The 10,336-nt window shown below is 61.0% G+C and overlaps 1 long non-coding RNA gene across 2 annotated transcripts in view; it reads right to left on the reverse strand.

Annotated features, from left to right (window-relative positions):
• Positions 1–397: 397 nt before the first annotated feature.
• The window catches only part of LOC145534296 (uncharacterized), a 28,640-nt gene continuing 18,701 nt past the window's right edge, over positions 398–10,336 (reverse strand). For both annotated transcript variants that reach the window (XR_014074432.1, XR_014074433.1), the window contains exons 2-3: positions 3,958–4,151; positions 398–3,330 (exon numbers count right to left, since the gene is read on the reverse strand). This is a non-coding gene — a long non-coding RNA (uncharacterized LOC145534296). The remainder of the gene's footprint in view (positions 3,331–3,957; positions 4,152–10,336) is intronic.

A 10,336-nucleotide genomic window follows, 5' to 3' on the forward strand; every position in this document is an offset into this window, starting at 1 on the left:
AGTAATTTTGTAAAACATGAAAGATAACACAAAATGGACTGATGACTCTGAGAGAAGAATTGTAATTGGAGGAAATTTCAGGACTGGCTCTGACAGTGCCTCCCGGAAAAAGTAAAACTCATACAGAGAGTAGAAAAGTGGTTACTAGGGCTATGGGGAGAGGTTGGTAAAAGGGAACAAATGTTCAGCTATAAGATGAATAGAGTCTGAGGATCTAATGTAAAACACGGCAATCTTTTTGACATGTTTTGTATAAATGAAATCTTATGAAGATAAAATCTAAGTGGGAAAGATGGAGGGAAGAAAAAAAAAAGAAGGTGAAATATGTGAGGTGATATGAATTAACTGGATGAGGAATCCTTTCACATCGTAAACACGTGAAATCACCACAGTCATATTTCAATTTCTTGCAATTTTATATGTCAATTGTACCTCAAAAAAGTTGAAATTTTAAAAAAGATATTACAGGATCTATGAAAAACCGTGAAGATTGTGTCTGGCTTGATAACATTGAGAACCTAGAACTCAGGCGATCCAAAACGTCCCCCTGACTAGTAGAGTGTTTGTGTCATCGGTTACTCAATTCTGAATTATCATAGGTTCCAGAATTGTCGGTTGGATGCAAGATTTCAAAGCAGCCACATACTGGAAAACTTAGTTTTAATGAGTTTAGTTCTATTCTCTCAAAGTGGAGAGCTCTATTTAAAGATGATACTTTACGTGGACTTCCTTGATTTTTCGTACGTTGGATCAGAGACGGATGTAGTGAGATACCATGAAGTAATTCCCTGTTTTTCTCTTTATAATTTCCGCGACATGATCCTTCTAGTTAGTAAGAAACATTTGTGTTGCCTTGAAGAGAACTAGATTATTATCATAATAATGGAAAGGGAAAGTAGTAGGTTTATGCTTGGCCCTCTTATATTTAAAATATACCTTTTTGGCTACAGTGTGAGGCACGGGAGATCTAGATCCTGCAATCGAGGAAAGAATCTGTGCCCTTTGCAATGGAAGCAAACTGTCTTAATCCCTGGAACCCTAAGGAAGTTCCTCAAAAGAGACGGTTTGCGACTAGGTCAGAAATGATAGTCTTCAAAGGCAATGCAATCCCTTTGACTTCAAAGGAACAAAATTTACTGACTGAAGAAAAGCCTCTGGGTAATACGAATGAGGAGTCTCTGACCTATGAGCAGCACATCAATACTCCTGTTGCCGGCAATAGGAGTAAAGAGGACATCCCATGACACAGAATGACCTGTCCCAGGAGAGAAGCCCAGGTTCATTCTGCCTGAGAGGAGAAGGCGGGCCGAGTGATGGTCTGGGAAGGGTTTAGAGACTCAGGGTGAGGGCACATGGCTACGCTTGCCGATGCGGGGTCAGATTCCCGATGAGATGAGACGACACGGCTCACCAGCATGGTGGGGCCGTCAGGAACCCCCTCGAATCTTGCAGACCCTCTGCGACCAATGAGAGAGAGCCAGGCACCACTGCTCAGGGGCACAGCTTCTGCTCTGCTCTTGGCAGGTCCCGGTCACCTGCCACCTTCCTGTCTCCAGCAGAGGTAAAGTGAGGCCCAAATGCCTCCTGAGGATCTTTGAGCCCAGAACAGAAACTCTCTTTTTTTCGGTGGCCTGGAGTGTCACAAGCAATCCGAAGGTGAGCGGAATTAAATGCAAGTAGTCAGAATAATGGTGAGAACAAAAGGAAATGGCAAGTCATTGTTAACAATCCATCTTGGACTTAAAGTTTTGTGAAGAGAGAGACGGAACCTAGCTTCAGAAGGGGAGGGAGGTCCCGCAAGGTCGAATGAGGCCCACTGGTGGCTGGGGACTCATCTGGAGGAACTTCTCTGAAGAAGGGCCTGGGATCCATCTGAAAGCGGGAGTGAGAACCCGGGCCCGGGAGTGAGCGTCCAGAGCTGGAACGAGAGCTCCTGGGAGACTGACTCGAGCGCGGCTGGTTTCCGGGGCACCCACCTCCCCTTCTCCTCAGCTGATGCCCGCAGGCTGGGTAACGGCCCTTGAGGGAGAAGCCTTGGCAGAAGGTCTCCCCATGGAGGGAGCCCACAGGTGTCTCAGTCTGTTAGTGGCAGTTGCTCGTTCTCTCGGGCTGCCAGCCCATCTGAGCTGTTTCCGTTGGAGGGAAAATCGGCCTGAAGTTATGCCTGAGGCCCGGGCTCTCTTATTATCAAATTAGGCGAATATCCGATACATAATGTGAATACCTGGCCTACTGCCATGGAATTTCTAAATATCCGTGTGCCGAAAGCTAACTCCACCCCCACGTGTGCAAGCTAATTCAGGGGAACTCGCTCGTGTCTGACCCGTGTGGTAGTAGTGGTGAGAGCAGGAGTGGATCGGGAGCGAAAGGACCAGGTGGAATTTCTCGATTCAAATCCATGAATCTCTGAGGACTTCGTGAGCACGTTACACTTGAAGTGTCATTCCTGGCCTGAGAGGGAGCACGAACAGTACTTTTCTGACGGCTTCATGGAGACGTGAGACAGGAGTCGAGATCCACAGTATGCAGCGAGCGGTATCTTTGCTTATAGGCAGATCCAGAAAAAGCTATCAGCTCACTCTTGGTTCTTTCAAAGCATGTATTAGCTGTGTGGTTGCCTGATATGTGAGTGCCGTCCACCTAGACTGTACGTACACGCACCTCACGCACCGAGTATCTGTCGGCCTTGTAGATGAGGAGGTGGCTGAGCGGCGTTTGCGCAAGTGACTGGGTTTGAATCTAGACAGCACCCTTTGCTGTGGGCTTGGTGAAGTGCAGGTCCTCAGTACACGGGATTCTCATCCTTCCTGGCCTGTTTCTGGCTCCTCCTTACTATCTGGGTTCCACAAGCCTCATCTTTAGCAGCACCGGTGTGCTCTTACCACAAACCTCCGAACAGCACGTTCTTTCAAGGTGCCTCCTCGTCCTTCACCGCTGGTGCTGGGCTCAGACCGTCCCCTGCCCCACGGCCCTTTCCCGGGCCTTTCCTTTTCACTCTCCCGTGGCTAAAGCTCTGACCCGTCCTCCAAGCGCGAGGCCTCTTCTCACTATTTCGCATTCCAGGCAAGCCTACTTATTCTGGGAGTTATTCCCCCTTGATACTTTCTGTCTATAACCAGGACCAGGACCAAGCATACAAATCTCTTTCCACGCAACCCCTTCTTGACGCTCAGCTCTGCCGGGCGTGTTGGTGCTGACTCTCGTACGGATGGTGAGTTGACAGGTGACCGGCGACGGGCGAGCTTTTCATGAACCACGTGGAAAGTATGGTTGGCAAGCCTCTGACACAGATTCCCCCATGGGAAAACATCGTCACCTCCTGAGACAGTCCTGGGAACAAAGTCAATGAACAGAGGATTCAGTGCTTCCGGACACATCGAGTGCTTGTTGCAGACACAACCTGCCCCCAGAGCATCCAAGATCAAGTGTGAGGAAAGGCCTAGGAGTAGCGGGACCGGGGACTGAACAAGTCGGCTCTGCTCCTCTCCCGGCTGCAGTCCGAAGAAACGCCAAACAGGATGCCTCTTTGTTGCCATCAAGTGTCCAGTTCTAAACTTTTGTTAACAATGTATATAATGTTAAGGAGCGGGAGAGCCAGCTTTACTGAAACTTGTGGATCATGCACTTCTTATCCCTGCTACTGTTTGATACAATTAGAGTTTCAGAGCAGCCTGTTTTCCAGCAAAGATACTATATAACCCAAAGGTGCGATTTCTAGTGCCACCTTAATTTCCCCAGTCTCTGGGTACGAGAACTGAACCAAATGTTCTCTAGTATACTTTCAGGGACATGACAAGCTATTCGGATCCTTCCTGATAGATGTTCTGAAAAAGAACTACTAGCTGCAAGAACTAAATCTCAATTTCACCTCCGGCAGAGGAGAAGCTGCGTTGCTGGCAACAGTTAAAATAAACACTGTATCTTCCCAAGAATAGACTGGGTACCCCCAGCGTTTACCTTGAGGCTGCAGCGAGGAAGACTAAGTCTGCCCCTGAACTAGGTCCGTTTCTTTGACTTTAACCTTTATACGTGATTCCTGATATCTTCAGTTTCCGTATGCTGCCTGTAGCCCGAGACGTACAGGGCGCACCCCTCGTCAAGGCTCGGATTTCAAGAGTCTAATACATTTCCATTCAGGTACAGATAGCCATCTGCAGAATAGAGAATAATATTTATCTCGTTGGAGCGCTGCAGGAATATCATGACAGGACACGTGTGGCCCCGCGCGCCCCCAACCACAAGCCCAGATCTCCCGTCTCCCCTCCGAAACCTCCCCCTCCCCCCCCCACACCCAGCCACCGAGGGGGGCCCGGGGAGGGATGGCGGTCTCAGCCCCGGTTCCGAGAGGTCACTCGTGGAGCCGCCCTAGCTAGGCCGAGACGCCAGATGTGGCTGCCCTGCTGCTTCACGTCCCATCTCCGTGAGCCATGCCCAAAAGGCACGTGAAATCATTGAGAGCAAATAGCGCCCCCAGAAAACGCAAAATGATCCTCCTGAACCCCACACGGCCGCCATCTTGGTGGATCCACGTTAGAGGTCATTGGTAGGTATCCCCACTTGATGCCTGAATAGTACTCACACGGACTCGATTTCTTTTCGCTTTTCCTGGGTGCCCTAGCCAGAGAGATCACGTGGGCCGGAGAGCAAACACAGAACAGAACAGAGCCCCGAACCACAGCCAAGTCGAGGGCGTGCGGAACCGCAGGAACTCACAGAGCCTGTGAGGGGACCCAGATGGGGAAGAAGCGTCCGTGCTCACGTATCTCTGGGGAGGTTGGAAGGGGCGCCCGCCAGCGAGGCAGATGCCGCGCGAGTGGCCGGAGACGTTTCTCCGTGGGATCTCTCGGGATGTCGCAGGGTGCCGGGTGCAGGGGCACCCTGGGAGGCCCGGTCCACCGAAAAGCCCGAGAAGTCTTCATGTGGGGCAGGCCCGGGATGGTTTCTTGCAGGGCCGGGCGAGGAGAATTCGGGGGCCCATACCTCCAAGCCCCACACGTCTCGAGAGGGCTCCACGTGGCATTCTGAAAGGCCGGGCGACGGAGGGAAGGGGTTCGTGGCTGCGGACGACGCCTGGCTGGAGGAATTCTTTGTCTTTGGCGACGGTTCACCCCGTAGGTCAGGTCATGAGGTTCCTCGACACCTTCCACGGGGCGGATGTTCACACGGGGAGTGGGGACAGGACGGCGGACTCGCAGGCCACCCTCCTGTCCCCACTGCTCCCCTCCCTCCAGCACTGGAGTTCGAATCTAGATGGGCCTCTGACCGCTCACATCGCTGGGTTTACATCGTGCCGGCTTCACCTTCGATTCTCACAAACTGGCACTCTTGCTGCTGCTAGAAGTGTCCTAGAGAAGAAGACATCGGGTTCCGTACCAGATCAGCTTCTTGGACGTGGCCCTCTGGAGCCCGTGGCTTTGGCTTCAGGGGAAGCGCGCTGCCTACGGTATAGCCTGGCCCGGAAGCTCATCCGAGGATTCCTAAGGAGTTCGCGGGCCCCGAGGATTCTGTTTCCGAAAAGCGTTTTCTGGAACCGGGCGACTTGGGAGAACGTGTCACTGGTGTGGAAAATGGAAGGCCGCTGTCAGAGGGTTCAGTGACCTTTACGCTCCCTCCTTTCACTTGAAAGGCGTCTTCTTTTTTCTCCCCACCCCGCCCCCCAACCCCCCAACCCCCCGCAGCACACACACACCCGACAGCTTGCCTGACCGTTGTTGCTGGGGAGATGAAATCCCAGGAGACGGGAGGCCAAGTCTCTCTCACACCCCGGGGCAAACGATAGGAACGGGTCCCCAGCCGTGTGATGTCTCCGTGTCTCAGCACGGCCGACAGTCTCCTCCTCTTTCTAGGTGCTCCCGTTTCCTCCACCCCCCACCCCCCACCCCCACCCCCCCCCCCGCCACCGACCCCCGCCCCCAGCAGCCCTGCCACCCCACCCCAGACCCGACCGCCCGGCCCGGCCGCCCGGCCGCCTTTCCTTTCCGGTGTTTGTGGCCAGTTATTTTGAAATCCATGTTCTCCTGACCTCAAGCGCACTTTCCCCGCCCACCGGCGCATGCTTGTGTTTGTTGTCGTTGGACTTGATCACGGTCTCGACACAGGTTGACTTTCGTTTTCTCTTGTTGGGGGTCCGAGTGTCTCCTTCTTTTCCTTTCTTGCTCCTGGGCTTGCGTGTCTGTGTCTGTGTCTGCTTTCGAGAAGTCCTGCTTTGTTCTCCGAGCAGCGCTTGCCTGGTTTCGCTTTGCCGGTCGGTCCCTCCCTCCCTGCCTCCCTCCCTTCTCTCTCTCCCTCCCTCCCTCCTTCGGGGGAGGGGGCCCGGGGGAGCCCGGGATGTCACTGGTGCCCCTCTCTCGGCCGTCCCCGCCCCGAGCCCCGCCGCCCGCCGGCGTCTCCGTGGAATGTCCGCCCACCAGCCTGGAATCGCGTGGGTGGGGGGGGAGCGCGTCTCCTTCGTGGCAGCCTCCTGGGGAGCTATTTCCCAGCTCCTCTCCCTTCCTCTGCGGCCGGGGTCGCGTCGCGTCGCGTCTCTCGGAGGCGGCGGCTCCGAGCCGAGCTCGGGCGTTTGGGCGGCCGGCGCTGTGGCGTCCTCGGCGGCCGGCGACAGCGACCCGTCCTCGGGACATTGGAGCCGGTTGTCAGGAGCCACCTGGCGGCCGCTTTTATAGTGTCCCTCCCCTCTGGAGCTTCGGCGACCTTCAGGAGGGTTGTGACTCAGCCGCCGGGCCCGAGGGCACAGCTCTCAGAGACCGGCTCTGCTGGCAGCGACAGTGGCGGTGGCGCCGAGGCCTAGGGACGTCCTGCTGTCGCCGGAGATTGGTTCTCTAGGTTTCTGAGGAGGGTGGCCGTCGCGGCGGCGGCGGCGCTCCAGAGCCGGGCTCTGGGGTGGCCTGACCGGGCCTCCCTCAGGAGGGTTTGCTTTTCGCCCTCAGGAGGGTTTGCCTTCTTCTGCCAGGAGGGTTGGCTCCCGCCCTCAAAAAGGGTTTGCTGTTCGCCTTTTCAGAAGGGTTTGCGTCTCCCTTCAGGAGGTTTTTGCTTTCCCGCCCTTTCAGGAGGGTTTGCCACCCCCGGAGGGTTTGCTTTCTCACCCCTCCCCAACTCCCTGAATCACGGCCAGGAGGTCAGGGACCGGCTCGAGCCGTCCTGGGTGCCCCGGACAGGACGGTCTGGGGCCCCGGGCGTGGTCCCTCGTTGGGGCCCGCTCGTCTCGTGGGAGGCGCCTCGCCGGCGGGTCTCTCTTCGTTTTTCTCTTTGGCAACTCGAAGCCAAACCCCCGCTCGGAGACTCGGACGGACGGACGGGTACACCTACCCGTGCGGGCGAAGGGGGAGGGCGTCCCCGGCCAGCTCCCTCCCCCTTGGCGTCTGCGCCCCCACTTCGCCCACCGGGCGCCCCCTTCGCCCCCCTCCCCCCCCCCAGTCGACCAGATGACCCCCGACAGCTCCGGGCCTGGTGTTTCTGGGGTAGTGCTGGGGACAGGTGGCGGTGCCAAGGTGCCAAGGTCCCTCCCTGCCAGTCGTGGGTGGGCCCCGCTGTCGGGCGCTGTCATTTTGTCGCCCGAAATGGGCCTTTTCTGCCACCAGGTAAGTGCCGACACGGTCTCTCTCGGCGTCTGCCGCCGAGGACTTTGGGCCTCTGGACGCACGCGGGGCTCTGGGCCTTTGGGCCGCCGGCCTGGGCCTGTGCGTCGGCTCCCGCGTGGCGTGTCTGGCAGACCCGACCCGTGGCGCCACCTCCGGTCTCTGGGCGACCCGAGGGCGGCGGGGCGAGGCGCCGTGGGTCTTCTACCCTGTGTGACCCCCGCTGCGGGCGCCCGGTGGTGGCCGGGACGACCCCCGCTCTGTAGGCTCCGTGCCCCGTGTCAGGCAGCTCCTCCTCCTGGGGTCGTCGGCGGCTGTCGCCTGAGGTGAGGTGAGGTGAGGTGTGGCGGGGGGAGGCGGCCGGTGAGGCTTAAAGCGGGCCCCTCCGGCGACTGCCCTCACCGTGCCTTCCCCCCTCCCCCTCGGCTCAACGGATCGATGTGGTGTGGTCGTGCTCTCCCGGGCCGGGCCTAAGCCGTGCCGGACGAGGGACGGGCGTTCCTGGTGAACGTGTGCGGTCTTCTCGGTCTGTCCACGGGGCCCCTCGCCTGCCTTTCCCCCTGCCCGTCGGGGAGGGTGAGGAAGGCGGGAGGGTGGGTGCGGCCTCCGGCCCTGACTCTCGGTCTCCTGCCCGCCCCCCCTCCACGGGGCGTCAGTGAGGCCGTCGGTCTTCGGACACAGCGGACGCTCTCGCTTCGCCTTCTCGGCGCGTGTCCCGCGAGCGGCCCTCCCCGCGGTGGGGAGGGCTGTGCCCGCCGCTGCGCCGCGCGCCCCGCGTGGGTGGGTGAGCGTGCCTCGTTTGACCCTCGGTGGTGCCCCTGGAGCGCTCCAGGTCGCCCCCTCAGGTGCCTGAGGCCGAGCGGTGGTGTCGTTTCCCTTAACCCGGCGTCCTCCTCGGGTCCCCCACCGCGGTGGGGTGTGTGTGTGTCCCGCGAGTGGCTCTCGTTGGGGGGAGGGGTCGAGACGGGAAGAGAGGCGTGCCTGTTCCCCTCGCCTCTTCCGTTGGGGGCAGGTGCTGCCTCGTCGTGGAGGCACGGGCCGTGCTCCGGCCCCGACCGTGCACACGCTCCCGTGTGGTCGTCCGCTTACCTGTACCGCAGACCCCTCCCGCCCAGTCGAGGATCGGCGGCTCGTGGAGCGCCTCCGTGGGCCCGAAGGAGAGACGATGGGGTGAGGGACGGCGCGCCCTCGGTGAGAAAGCCTTCTCTAGCGATCCGAGAGGGAGCCTCTGGGGTACCGGAGCCCCCGGCCGCTGCCCCTCCTGAGTGCGCAGTGTAGCCGCCGTGGCGACTGCCAGAGCACGTGGGCAGAATCCCCCCACCTCTCCTCTGTGAGGGGGGATGGGTGCGCCGGCCCCGCGGTGGGGCCGTGTGCCGCTCGTTGCCTACCGCGGCCCGCGCCTCCCCCCGCCGAGTCGGGGGAGGGTCCCGCCGGGCCCCGCCGGGTGTCCGGCACGTGGGGGGGAACCGTGCGTGCGCCGCGTGCGTGCGGCCGCCCCCGCGGTGTGAGTGCAGGAGGAGAAGGGCCGGGGGGCGACGCCCGGTCGGCCCCGGCTTCCCCAGCCCCGCGGCCGTGGCGAGGAGGAGTCCGTCGCGCCCGCCCTCGTCCCCGAGCCGGTGGCGGCGCGCGGGCACGGTCTGGGCCGCCTCGCTCGAGAGCGTGTCCCCGGGATGTGGCGCCTCGGGGTCAGACTAGATGGAGAGACGGATCCGTCGAGGGTGGGCGGAGGAGACGGGTGGACGGCGCCGCCGGCCCTGGCGGCGGGGCCGGGGCGTGGGACTCCGCTCCGGGGCCGGCCGGGGCCGGCCGGCGTCCCAGGCGTCGCGGGACCGCCCTCGTGTGTGGGTGGCGGTGGGATCCCGCGCTGGTTTTCCTGGCGGCCCGGCCGTGTTCCCGGTGGTCTTCTCTGGTCCCCGGGCGGCGCCCGCGCCCCCTGTCCCGTGGCCGTCGCTGTGCGCGCTTGCCGGCCCCTCCCCGCCGCTGCCGGCCTTCCTCCTCGGCCCGCGCGTGCGACCGCCCGCGTGCCCTTCCCCCCTGTCTGGGACCGAGTCGGCTTCGCCTCCTGTGGGTGTCGTCCCCGGGCGGAGCAGTGCCCTCGGAGTCCCTGAGAGAAGTGAGGGGAGGGGCCTGGCGCGGCGGGGCCGCGCGAGTGAGGGCCGTGGCGGGCACGCCGGTACGCAGGCGGGAGAGCGTTCTCCCGGGCCGGCCGCGGCTCTGGGTGTGTGTGTGTAGGTGGCGGTGGGCGCGAGCCCCCGTGAGGGGAGCCTCCCCCACCCTCCGCTTGGGGGTGTGGGGGGGGCCGGAGAGGCCAGTCCGCCGCCCCGGGTGTGCCGCGGGACCGCCCCTGTGCTGGGAGGCCTCCGGCGGTGAGATCCCGCGGTGCGCCCCGGTGGCCGACTCGCTTCCCCCGGGTCGTTTCGAGCCATCCTCCTCGCGGTGGCGCGCGGCCACCCCACCTCTCCGCCGCCGGTTCCGCGCCGCCGCCGCGTCTCGCGCGGCGTTGGCCTCACGCGGCCGCAGCTCGTCGGTGCCCCTCTCCGTCCGTCCGTCCGCTTCGGTCCGCTCCCCCGTCTGCTGCTTCCTCGGGGCCGCGCCCTGGTGCGTCTCGCCTCCCGGGCCTGCCGCGGCCCCGATCCGTGGCCCGTGCCGCCGCCCGTCCGCCGCCGACGTCGTCGCGTGCCGGTCGAGGGGGGAGCGAGCAGCGGGACTCCCACCCTTCCCCGTCAGCCTCCCGCCGCGCTCCCGCTCCGGTGCGCTCGCCC

This window comes from Giraffa tippelskirchi, chromosome 14 (genome assembly GCF_054371585.1).
Source record: "Giraffa tippelskirchi isolate mGirTip1 chromosome 14, T2T-mGirTip1v1.2.pri, whole genome shotgun sequence".
NCBI lineage: Eukaryota > Metazoa > Chordata > Mammalia > Artiodactyla > Giraffidae > Giraffa > Giraffa tippelskirchi.